A 12,451-nucleotide genomic window follows, 5' to 3' on the forward strand; every position below is an offset into this window, starting at 1 on the left:
AGTTCCTGGAAACCCAATAAATTTGATAGTATTTATGAGCTAGTATGTTTTAATTCTTATTACATATTGACTTCATCAACATCAGGGTTATCAACTTTCTGGAATAATTGCTGCCTCCACATGCCTAAAATGTTAGAATTTTAGAAAATTGGTGAAGTGGCGTAAGGAACACAGAAAGGAGAAAGATTTAAATGTTCGTTAAAAGGTGCTCTTTGATTTCTTAAATGTGACCACATGTATTTGTTAGAGGAGGAAGAGGTTTAGAGATCCATGATGCAGTTTTATCATCTGTCTTCAGCAAGTTTTGCACTTCATTAAATTGCTTAGAAATCTTCCAGCAGTCCTTCCAATATGTAACTCAGATATTGATTTTATTGACTATTGGTTTTATTGTTTTGTCATTTTTAAGCCAAAAAAAGAGTTCAGAAGGTTTTATTTATTTGTTTTATTTCTTTCTGTAAGCAGATGTTGCTGTTTTTAGAATCTCGTTGTTCCTTTGAAAAACATGTGTAGCTTAGCCTCCTAACTCAAAGATTGGGAGTGTCTACAAAATTGAAAACATCCCATTGCACCATATCAGCCAGATTCAGGCAAATCAACTCCCCATTTATAATATAAATTTACAAATACCAAGTAAAGCCAGTAATTCAGTGCGACTCTGTCCAGACGCCCTGTGACCTGTCCTGTGTCACCCCTTCAATTCTCCCCACTCATATGGAGATGCCAGAGCTTGAACCTTGGGACACATTAGTGGGGTGAAAAGAGGTTTGCTTATTGTCAAGTTAAGTGTAGCTCATGCCGGTATGAGATCAGGTAGGAAGAGATGAATGTGTTTAATAATTAATTTTCAGGTGGTAAATCTTACACGGATATTGACTTGACTTTTGAAAGGCAAATGTGAATGCTCTTCTCTGGTGGAGCAGATGAAGTGGGACTATGGCAGCGACAGTAATAAGGGGAGGAGCATGCATGGCTTTGGGGGGTCATACCAGGGTCCAGTCCTGACACTACCACTCACTGCTGGGTGCACTTGAGCACAAAATCCCTCTGAGCCTGATTTTCTTCATCCATAAATATGGGAATAATAATAATAATACCTCCCAGGGAAGTTGTGAGGCTCAAATAAGATAGCTGGTGTAAATTACCTGGCACATGTAGGTGCAAATAACTATTTTAAAATAAATAATAAACAGTCTTTCTGTTCTTTCAGATTTTAGGATTAATTAGGTTATTCCACACACAAATATTGATCCCAAATAGTTTTCCAGCTGGGTTTCCCAGAGACTACCTGGATAACAATTGTATTTTTTTCTCTGCTGTACCTGTTCAGAACCTACTCTGATGTTTTCTGCATATTAGGATCAAGCTGGGTTTGGGGAACTCAGCTGTTTCTCAGAATGATGTTAAACAAAAGATACCACCAGCTCCCCAAAAGATGGAGTCGGGGTGATCCAGAGTAGGAACGAGTTCTAGGATGAAGCCATCAAATGCTCTTTCCCTTGGGAAGCCATTTGCAAGGCACAGGCTGGAGAGGGTCCAAGTGAATGCAGGAGTGGCAGCCAGAGGGTTGGAACACAAAGGAACAGGGCAGAAAAGGCTTGGAGATGGATATTTAAGAGTTATCCAGATTGGGATGAAGCTGAGACAGGCAGTACCTGCTCAGAGGATGAATGTTCTCTGGGAAGAGAGCAGAGGGGACTGAACCATCCTCAGGATTTTCACACTGAAATAGCTGGATTCGTTCCCATGTATTTTGAGCTGTCTAGCCCTCACACAGTTCCCAGTCATTAAAGCCTTCATATCCCAGTATGGAAAAGTATTACAAGTCCATGAGTGAATAAAAGCTCTCATCATTCTTTCACAATAACTCATTTTTGTATTCTAAGAGGAATTTAATGAGATATTTAACAAAGTTGAAGAAATGATTTAAGAAGGCCTGTGACCTGTGTTCCATCACTGCTACCTCCTACCCATGGGCTTTAGGCAGAGGCTGACATCTCTGAGCCTCAGTTTTCTTATCTGTAAAGTGGGATGAAAAGAAAACCTACAACATTAGGTTGTTAGGATTAAATAAATTAATATATTCTGTAGGGCTTGGAGCTTCATAGATATTTGATAAATGTAGAATAGTGTTGAAAAGCCACTTCTCATGTCCTCAGCTCATTGATGCCAGCTGATAGAAGGTGCTGATGACAGCATTAGCTCTGGTGCTCTGCGGCTTTGTGTGAGAGAGTAAATCAAACCTAACTAACGAACTAACCAACAGCTAACTTAACTAATTGCCGAAAACCTGGCTTCAGCTTTTCTTAGGAAGAGGACAAAAGTCCCTATCCTCCCTGTCTTCCCCCAGAACCCGCGTATGTGCCCACACGCTCAACACCCTCGCTGGCATCTTCTACTTTGGCATGATTCTAAATCCAAATCTTCTTATGTGGCTAGGATATTTATTTCATTATGTCTTTTTCACCAAAGTTCAGCTCCATTCTGAATATGTACCCATGAGTTCTTCTGACTTGTCAATCAATAAATGCATATTAAGGATCAGCTGTGAACCGGATGAAGACCAAGAGGTAGAAGAGACAGGACCACAGTCAAGGAGCCTACAGACGCTGACTAGCATTCAGTCAAATGTTACAAGTGAGGAAGATGCTATGAAAATAGTGCAGAGGGTGCTTGATGAGAGGAAGGTGCTCTCTGTATGGCAGCATGGTCAGAGGGTTTCGTCAGCCTTAGGAACAGCCTCTCCCCAAGTCAGCTTTAAGGAAAAGCAGAGTCTCAGTGCATGGGACTGCATTGAAAACAAGCTCACCCTGCATCCTAGGTCTCTGCCTTTTGATTGGACCCAAGGCGGGAACTGAGCATAGAAAATAGCCTTGGTCCATAAATCAGAGACAATAGCTTGGTGCCGTGTCTTCATATCTTTTATGGAAAAATGCTTGTACCTCCCACATGTTTTCCATAGACTAGCAGGATTTGTACACTCACTTTATTTCCAACTCTTATCCTCACGTTGGATTTTACTGCTGTCACATTCTTATTAAATCACTGCAGAGTTTGCTGCATTAGAGCTCAGGAGGAAAGGGATTACAACGTAGAGGACAGCCTTGCAATTTCCAACAGGAGCTGTCTGAATGAACACATTGTTTCTTACTATTTCTCTGGAAAGATCACACATTATAATCACTATTTACAGTATACTGTGTAAAATGATCTTTCTTTGTTTTCTACAATGGATACTGTGTCATTTAATTAATTTAGACTAAAGAAACGCAATCAGCATTCAGTAACAACATTCCCTTAGGGGATATAAATGAAAAATTTTCCATACCCTACACAGCAGTTAGAGCAAAGGAAGTGCTGATATTTATTTATGAACATCAGTGCTCATAGTTGCAAGCAACAGAACTCTAGCTGATTGCAGCAGTGAGGCATATATGAAAAGGGTATGGAGTACTTTACACATCACCATAAGGGCTGGAGAAACACAGTTAAGTAGCCAGAGACAACAGCCACCATCTTGCCACAGAGCAAGCCTGATAGGAATGAGCATAGCTGCACCCACCAAGCACAAGATGATGGCACGTAAGGCTCAGGCCACTTCATCCTAGAACATGGTGACCCTGCAACCACCAACCACCATTGCCACCAGGGAAAGGATTCATGCAGTGCTCTCTTCTCTGCATCTTTGGCTTCTGATTCTGTTTGGTATGCTTGAGTCTGACTCTTGGTGGCTAGCTCATGACCTCACACCCTCTCTGCAAGTGAGGCTAGAAAAGCAAAGAAATGGCAGTTTCTACTTTTAGAGTTGGGATGGGTTCTTCCTGTCTCTGAAACTCAAAAGGCAGGGAAGTCCCTACATGTATGAAGCACTTGGCAGAAAAAAAAAAGATAAATGTCCCCCCAAATCAGCATTGCCAGCATAGGACCTCCAGTGCCCTCAGTCATAGCTACAGAAACATGTCAGGCCCTCCCCTGGAGCTACACAGACTGTCTAGCAGCTTGGCCCTCCTTCAAGAAAGGGATAAATCACTATTAGTAGGGGTAGATGATTCTCCCCCCGCCACCAAATGCTGTACTTGATCAAACTTAGCTGAATGGAATCTGTTGCTTTTGTGTCTGAATTCTTCATTTTGAGCTGATCTTGATCAGATATGAAATTGAGTAGAATTTCCTATTATGCTTTTGTCTTTTTTTTTTTTTAACTAAGAACAGCATGTTCTTTTGATGAGCCCAGGATGCTAAGACCTGGATGTGCAGCCATGATTTGAAAGAAAACTAAGAAAATATGATTCTTCTTAGAATATTTATTTGACCCCATTAGAGCCCCAGCAACAATTGGTTTGGAACACAGTGGAGACAAAAAATAAATACAGGGCAAAGAGAAATCTTGGCAGTGCGTAAAAGGACCCGATAGCCTACCAGGCATTTATAGAGCTGAAGTCCAAGATGCCAAGATAGGAGGTAATCAAATAAACAGCTGCCTCTTCTGTAATTTCATTTTAAATTCTCATTCTATCCACACAATTTTTCCCCCATACTGTTCGGTGCATGCTTGGGATGATATGGTTATTATTATCATTATTATTATCATTATTATTATTATTATTATTATTATTATTATTATTATTATTATTAAGCTTGATTGATTGGCCAAAGTTTTAATTTTAATTCCTGGGTTTATTTTAAAGAAAGCAATTTAGCAATCTGTGTTGTTTGCAGTGTTTATGGAAGATGAGGCAAAGGAGCAGAGATATCCAGGAGAAAAAAAAATCTGCAGTTTAGCATTCTTGTCCCTGTAGAATCCTTCCTTATATTATGGAAATTTTTGCAGACCTCAGGCCATGACTATTGAACAGATCTCACCTTCCACAGCTTCTCATTGACCTACAGCACAATATAGGGGTTTTTGAACATAAAAGAATCATTGACAACTTCTATATTACTCTAAGAAATTGTTTACCCATGTGATAAAGAAGCCTCTCCAACTTCCTTAATTAAAAGTATGTTACATCAGTGACCCACCCTCCTGGTGGAGAAGCTAAAATCCACCAAGCCTTTTCCTCCCCTACCAATCAAATCCCATCCTCAGTTTGTTTGCATCTTCTCTCCTGTTAGCTCTGTGATATCACAGTGATGCTTTCCCCCTGCATTACGTGTTGACTGACTGTGGACAGATTGTGCAGGGTCTTGAAAGTCTCTGAGCAGTTGAAGCTTTGGTCTTTGGAGTTATTAATTTATAATCACATTATTTGAGGAATCTGGTGAGGAAAGGGCTGAAGATATGTCCACTTGGTTTGTCTGTCCTGCTCTTTCAGCCTACCAAGCTGGATAGAGATGAATTTCAGCAAAAAAGTCAGACCTCAGTTCCTCTCCTTCTTTTCTGATCCTGTGTTGATATGATGGGCTCACATGATTTCAGTGTTCTTGCATCTGATAACATAAACATGTTTACCATGGAGGGAAGCAAGAAAAGAGGTCAAAGGAAACAGAAAGAGAGAAGAAACCCTGCTGCATCCATCTTTGGGACAGTATGGTTACCAGGGGGGTGGGAATGATCATTTTGCATAGATGTGTGAGTTTCCTGGAAGAGTCAGCCAAGCAAGGCTTTCAGACTGCTAGCAATCTGCAAGGTTGCCTTAGTTTGAAAATAATTTTAAAAAATAAAAGAAAGAGGAAGAAGGCGATCAAGGAAGGAAGTAGCAGTTCTATGAATTAGCACTACTTTACTAGCTGCTAGTGACACCATAATGTCTCTTTTTAGAAAGGCATTCAAAATTCAATAAATGATAATTTTATGTATCACTTATTTTTTTTACTGAAAATTAAAAAAATATAAAAAATTGAAGTATAGTTGGTTTACAATGTTGTATTAGTTTCTGGTGTACAGCATAGTGATTACAGATTACAAGCCATTCAGTATAGTTCCCTGTGCAATACACTAAGACCTTGCCGTTTATCTATTTTATATATAGTAGTTAGTATCTGCAAATCCCAAACTCCTAATTTATCCTTCTCCCATTCCCTCTGGTAACCATAAGTTTGTTGTCTTTGAGTCTCTTTCTGTTTTGTAAATGAGTTTATTCATGTCATTTTTTTAGATTCCATATGTAAATGATATATTTGTCTTTCTCTGTCTGATTTACTTCACTTGTATAATAATCTCTAAGTCCAAATCCATATTGCTGCAAATGGCATTATTCCATTCATTTTCATGGATAAGTAGTATTTCATTGTATATATATACCACAATTTCTTTATCCATTCATCTATTGATGGACATTTAGGTTGCTTCCATGTCTTGGCTATTGTATATACTGCTGCTATGAACATTGGGGTGCATGTATCTTTTTGAATTAGAGTTCCCTCCAGATCTATGCCCAGGAGTGGGATTGCTGGATCATATGGTATCTCTATTTTTACTTTTCTAAGGAACTTACATATTATATATCACTTCTTTTAGAGGAGTGATTTCTTTAAATAGGAGCAGCATATAAGGAGCTAAAAAAATAATTGAATTATTAAATAATTTAACTAACATTTAGCTTAATTAACAAGGGTTTATTTTAATTATATAAGTAATGCATTTTTTTCTTGACTTGAAAAGAGTTTTATAACTGAATGGCTCTTTTGGATGAAACCAAATTGGCAAAGTGAAAAGCAAACTGTTCGAGTTGCCATCCGGTCATCGCCAAATATCTGAGCGTTTTCTCCAATCATGTAGATCTTATTCATTCATTCGGCATTTAAAGAAATGTTGCAATATCTGTGTTCCAGACACCACGCTGGATGGGGCTGTGGGAAGCACAATGAGGAAAGTATAATCCCTGCACAGAAGGAGCTCGGTCTAGGCAGAATTTGCACGTATTTGTTTCCTAGGAAAACAACAGAACGCCACAAACCAGGGAGCTTAAAACAACAGATGTTTATTCTTTCACAGCTCTGGAGGCTAGAATTCCAAAGTCAAGGTGGCAGCAGGACTGGCTCCTTTTTGGGAACTCAGAGGCAGAATCTGGTCTCTAGCTTCTGGTGATTGCCCTCAGTCCTTGGAGTTTCTTGGTTTGTGGCAGCAAAACTTCAATCTCTGCTGTGGTCATATGGTGTTCTCCCTCTGTGTGTCATTATCCAAATTTCCCTTTTCTTATAAGGACACAGATCAATGGATTTAGGGCCCACCCGAATCCAGTATGACCCCATCTTAACTTGATTACATCTGTAAGGACCCTATTTTTAAACATTGGCAAATTCTGAGTACTGGAGGTTAGGACTTCAACATATCTTTTTTTGGAAGGGTACACATTTCAACCCATAACACTATCCAAGAAGACCCTCTGTAGAGGTGAGGATACCTTGGTTGGACAAGCAGTGTGCAGGGGCAGCAGGGGGCACTGAAAGTGACCTGACACAGATAAGGCAGTGACATGGAAGATGGGAATGGGGGCCACTCAAAAGAAAGACTTAGCTTTAACCATCTGTGCCAGTTGGACGAACCAACACCATATAGAAGCCAGTCAAGTAACATCTTTCATGCTCTCTTTCCTACAAGGAGTCAGAAACTGAGACCACCAGATTGGATAGGGTGGGGAAATAGCCTGGACCAGGTAGCCCTCAGTCCCCTCTGCCACCACAGGCTTCCCCTTGCAGTGAGATCCAGCTGCAGGAGAAAAGAAAGTAACCTGAAATAGAGTTCAGAGTCTTGATTATTTGCTCAGGTGAGACACATTCATTACTGATCTAAGACTTTTTGAGGACTAAGATGACCAGAGGATTTATTAGCCAAGAGGGACCAGCTAAGTCATGGACCTGCCTGTTTCTCATCTAAGGAGGTGGGAGGAGGAAAAAACACCTTACAGAACCAGCAGAAGGGGCCATCGTGAGGAAAGAATAGTTGCTTACAGTTGCATCCTGCAGGGCCCAGCTGGCTCCACACAAGCCTTAAAATGGAATTGGGTGCCTGGTGGATTTGGGCAAAGAGGGTGTGATATGTCCTGAGATAGAGATGTACCCTCATCCTTCTATCTACCCTGCTCCCCACTCCCGGGCTCTCTCAATTCTGGGGCCTGGAGAACATCCAAAAAGTTCCCAGGACTAGTGGAGATGCCCTTGGAAGGCAGCTGAGAGTGACATACTCAGTCTTGATGGTGATTGAGTGCAGGTTGAGGTTTCCCATGTCCTGGGCTGGGCGGTGAGCCCTCTGACCTGCACACCTGATGCTGGACTTGGCTGAGCCTTAGAAGACCAGCAGCTTTAAAGGGCCAAGTCATAGGTGGGGGAATTCATGGAGCTGATCTCATTCAACTCCCTCTCTTCCTGTGACAGGGATTTGAAATCCCCTGTGTTGACAGTTTGTGATAGCAGGCTGAAAATTGCATCAGCAGGGAACATCAGAACCAGAAGCAAAGACTCACATTGGAGGGAAGGTGGAACAGGAGGAGGCGTGCCTTCCTCAGTCAGGGCGGAGGGGGCTGAGGAGGGCAGCAGGATGAGATGCCTCACTCCAAAGTCAGGGCAACAGTCCATAGCGATAAACTCTTAAGGAAAGAAGGGAGAATTAGATCTATTATCTTGCCCAAGGGACAATCAAAGAGAACCAAGTTAGTAGATGATTAAGTTTTTAACTGAACATGGAAACCTGTTATCAAGAACTATACTGAATCCATAGAGAAACAAAGAATGTTCTGTTTAGGCACATCTGTATTATAACTGTATTTTCATCCTGCTACTGAAACTATTATGTTGGTTATAAAGAGTGGGTGGAGAAGAGACCGGCAAGTGGACTGGAGGCACACCCAGTGAGTATGGGAGGGAGGCTACTCATCCAGGACAGCCCTGTTCAGCATAGAGCAGATTCATCCTCTAGGAAAGCGCTTTCACTGGCTGTGGAAAATAAAAGTGTGACATTAAAAAGACTTGTTTCTATACTAGTAAAATTAAGTGCATTATTTGCTCAAAAGCTGTGGGGAACTGTCATTTCTGTATTATATCAGATTGGTGATGTGAAGGAGGCAATAAGGATCATAGGCTGCTGTGAGCTCCCGGGAATGGGTATGCCTTGTGGCCACAGAAATCTATTGTAAACACCACAGGAAACACCATACTGTTGCCAGATTTGCTGGCACTTGGCCCCCAACTGGTGTTAAGAGTGTAGGAATGCAAATATGGAATTATAATTTATTGATGTAAAAGCTGAGAGAAGGAATCCCTGGAATTCCCTGGTTCCTGGTTCCCAGGTCTACCCTTTTCAACGGTATTTTTGCTAGTGTGAAAATACTCATATACTGAATGCGAAAATTAGACACTGTAGCTAATAAGTATATAATGTTTAGTAGATGCCAGCCAAAATTCTAAAGGCTTTATATAAAATAACTCATTGAAACTTTATACCAATCCTATAAGGTGGGTACAATTATTAAACACATTTCATGTATGAAGAAACTGAGGCACTGAAAGGCTAAGAAATTTGCCCAAGATCATCTAGTTAATGAACGGTAGCCCTGGGAATCATACAGGTAGTATGATAAATAAAATGGAAGCAAAGACCAGTCTTGGATAAGCGATTTTGCTAATATTCTTTTCTTGGTAAGTTGTAGGGAAGGGAGCTGTGACAGTTTCACCTCACTCCACCTTCCCATTTCCTCAGACATAAGTCAGTTCTGAACTTGTTTAGCAGCCTTCACCTACACAGATCTGCCTGGAGCGCTGACATAGCATTTCTTTCCTGAAGGGATACAACAGAATAGGGGGGAAGATTTTTGCATCTCTTCTCAGAAACAGACTCATCAACTTCCAGGAAGTGCAGAAGAGAAATTAAAATTAATAGAAGGATGTCATTCATTTTGCTCTCTGCCTTTAAAAAAGTTAGTGTCTCCATGAAGATTTCCTCCCACAATTATTGAATGATCTGTGCCCATTATTGGTGGGAGATGGAAGTAATGATCTAGTTTCTAGTCAGACAATAAAGTTTATTACACATGCCAAGAAAGACTGGCTTTGGATGAAACTGGGAAGAGTGGAGCTGGGATCTGGGCCTCCTGTTTCTCTTTACATAGTTTTACACAATCCTAGAACACTTGGGCACGAAGGGACCTAAAAGATGTTCTCTGTTTTTTTTTAATTGAATTATGGTCAATTTACAATGTTGTGTTAATTTCTGGTGTACAGCATAGTGATACATTTACCGATCTCCTGATTTTAGAGATGAGAAGACTGAGTCCAGAGAATGCATGTAATTTGCTCCAATTAGAAAACCCTATTATCTGGACTCCTAGTCCAGAGCTACTCAGAACATACACATATACTACCCACATCCACACGCATTCACACAGAGACAGATGGACACACATACAGAATCCTGCATGTACACACATGCACACAGATACACACATGTACACACGGACCAGTATACAGGCAAGAACACACAGATATACACGTGCACACAAGTGTCTGCTCCTGTATAAAGTCATATTTTCTGCCTAAATTCTTCATCAATAACCTGGTAGTTGGTGGAAGTTGATTACTCTTCCCCAAGAACATTTGCATCTTAGTAAATGTCTCCAGAAAACAGACCCAAAGTGAAAATCCAAAGTAAAGAGTTTTAAAGGTACAATTTCAGACAGAGAACCAGAGACTGAGTGCTGCCCTCTTCCCTGACAGCTGCTTCTTTGGTTAGGGCTCCTTGTCTCTGGGACCTTCCAACAAAGTCAATATTCTTGTAAGGATGCTGACATTTCTTCTCAATTCAATTTGGTCCCATCCCACCTTACTGGGGTTCCACTTTCTCACAAACATGGTTCATTGAAAAGGCATTTTAAAAATAACTGTGAAATACAACAAAATAATGTATAGGTTGTAAAGGAGTTGTTCATTTTTCTCTCTTCTTTTCTCTTCAAGAGGACAAACTGCCCCAGAGCCATGGCTGTGGTTCCACCTGGCCAGTTCATCTTTCTGCTCTGAGGAGCTCAAGGCTTCGCCTGGCTTCTTCTGCTCCTTTTCGGCCCAGCAGTCAGCTGGGGGTGGAGCCTGAGGGCGACCTTCCCACTTTTAACACTGAAATAAGCATTTATTAGAACAAAAGCTTCTCGTCTGCATTGCTGGGTTTAATATGAGTGGCTCATCTGACCCACAGATTGCAGCTCCCTTCGCATTGCAATGATATTTTTCATGTTGTACACTGAGGTTGAACTTGGCTATTGATCTATTTAAACAGAAATACTGCAATTAAGTAGAGATGGGGCTTGAACTAAAATATCTGTCCTTTCTGGGTTCTTGAGAGTATCCTTGGGACAACTTCTGATAAGAGATAAAGAACCTCAGCATGGCATTTTCTACCCAAAGAAATTCTCGACAAATGACTCCATGGGGCTGTACCAAGGACTTGCTTTATCAGTACTCAGTGTATTCTATCTGTTTAGCATGAAAAAAATACGCTCTTTTACCCCAGAGGAGCTCAGGATGGCTGTGGGACAGGCTGGTGAGGAAAAGGCTGTTTCTTGATGTATATATGCTGAAGTGCAGCAAGAAATACAGGGATATTTTTCACTTGGCTTCAAGCCTCCTGGAGTGTCTGTCACCTCCCAGTGATGGATAGCCATGCAGGGTGAGAAGATGGAGCCCCACGCCATCTGGAGATCTTCATTCTGATGCCAATTATCTTAGCAGGGATCTCTCATAGACCACAGCAGAAGGGGACGCCAAGGCATTCATAGCAGCCCCTCGTGGGTGAGTGGAGGTTGGGTCTGGAGTCCCCCAAACTCTTCAAGCCCATGGGCGTGTTCCCCACAGCAGCACCCCAAGGGCTTTTGTTGTGCTGAGTCAATTCTGCTTTTTCACCGAGGCTAATGAGGCCACATGACCTGGCCTTGCTCTCTCTGTTCCACTTCATCTCATTCCTTCCACCGTTGCTCACACTGTCCGGGTCCGCTGGCCTCTTGTTTATGTTCCTTGAATGTGGACAGGCTTCTCTTTCCTAGGCTGGGCTGAGGTTGGGCAGGACCATGGAACACTCCTTGCCTGAACATTCCCAGAGCTGGGAATGCTCCTTGTCCTCTCCACCCTCAAGCCTCAGTGCCCATGTCTTCCCTGCCTCCCTCTCCAGTGTAGCCCTCCCACCCTGTCCCTCTCATTTCCCAATTGTATTCCCCACCACCCGCCCCCAGCACTTTATTACCAAGCTTCTCTTGTTTGTTTCTTATTTCTTGGCTCCTTCCCATATTCTAGATGAAAGCTTAATGAAAACAGAAAACTTGACTGTTCTTCCAACACTATTTGGCACACAGTAGGTGCTCAATAAATACTTGTTGAATGAAGAAAGGGCTGTTAGAGTTTTAAGTTGGGTGATGACATCAAGATTTCCTTCTCAAGATTTCTTCTTCCTCTTTAACTGCTTATGAGGCAGGACTGGTCTTTAAATCTTCCAAGAATTGTTGTACCATTGATGTGACAAAAGTTCTCTTAG

The sequence above is a fragment of the Camelus ferus genome, chromosome 1 (genome assembly GCF_009834535.1).
Source record: "Camelus ferus isolate YT-003-E chromosome 1, BCGSAC_Cfer_1.0, whole genome shotgun sequence".
Classification (NCBI taxonomy): Eukaryota; Metazoa; Chordata; class Mammalia; order Artiodactyla; family Camelidae; genus Camelus; species Camelus ferus.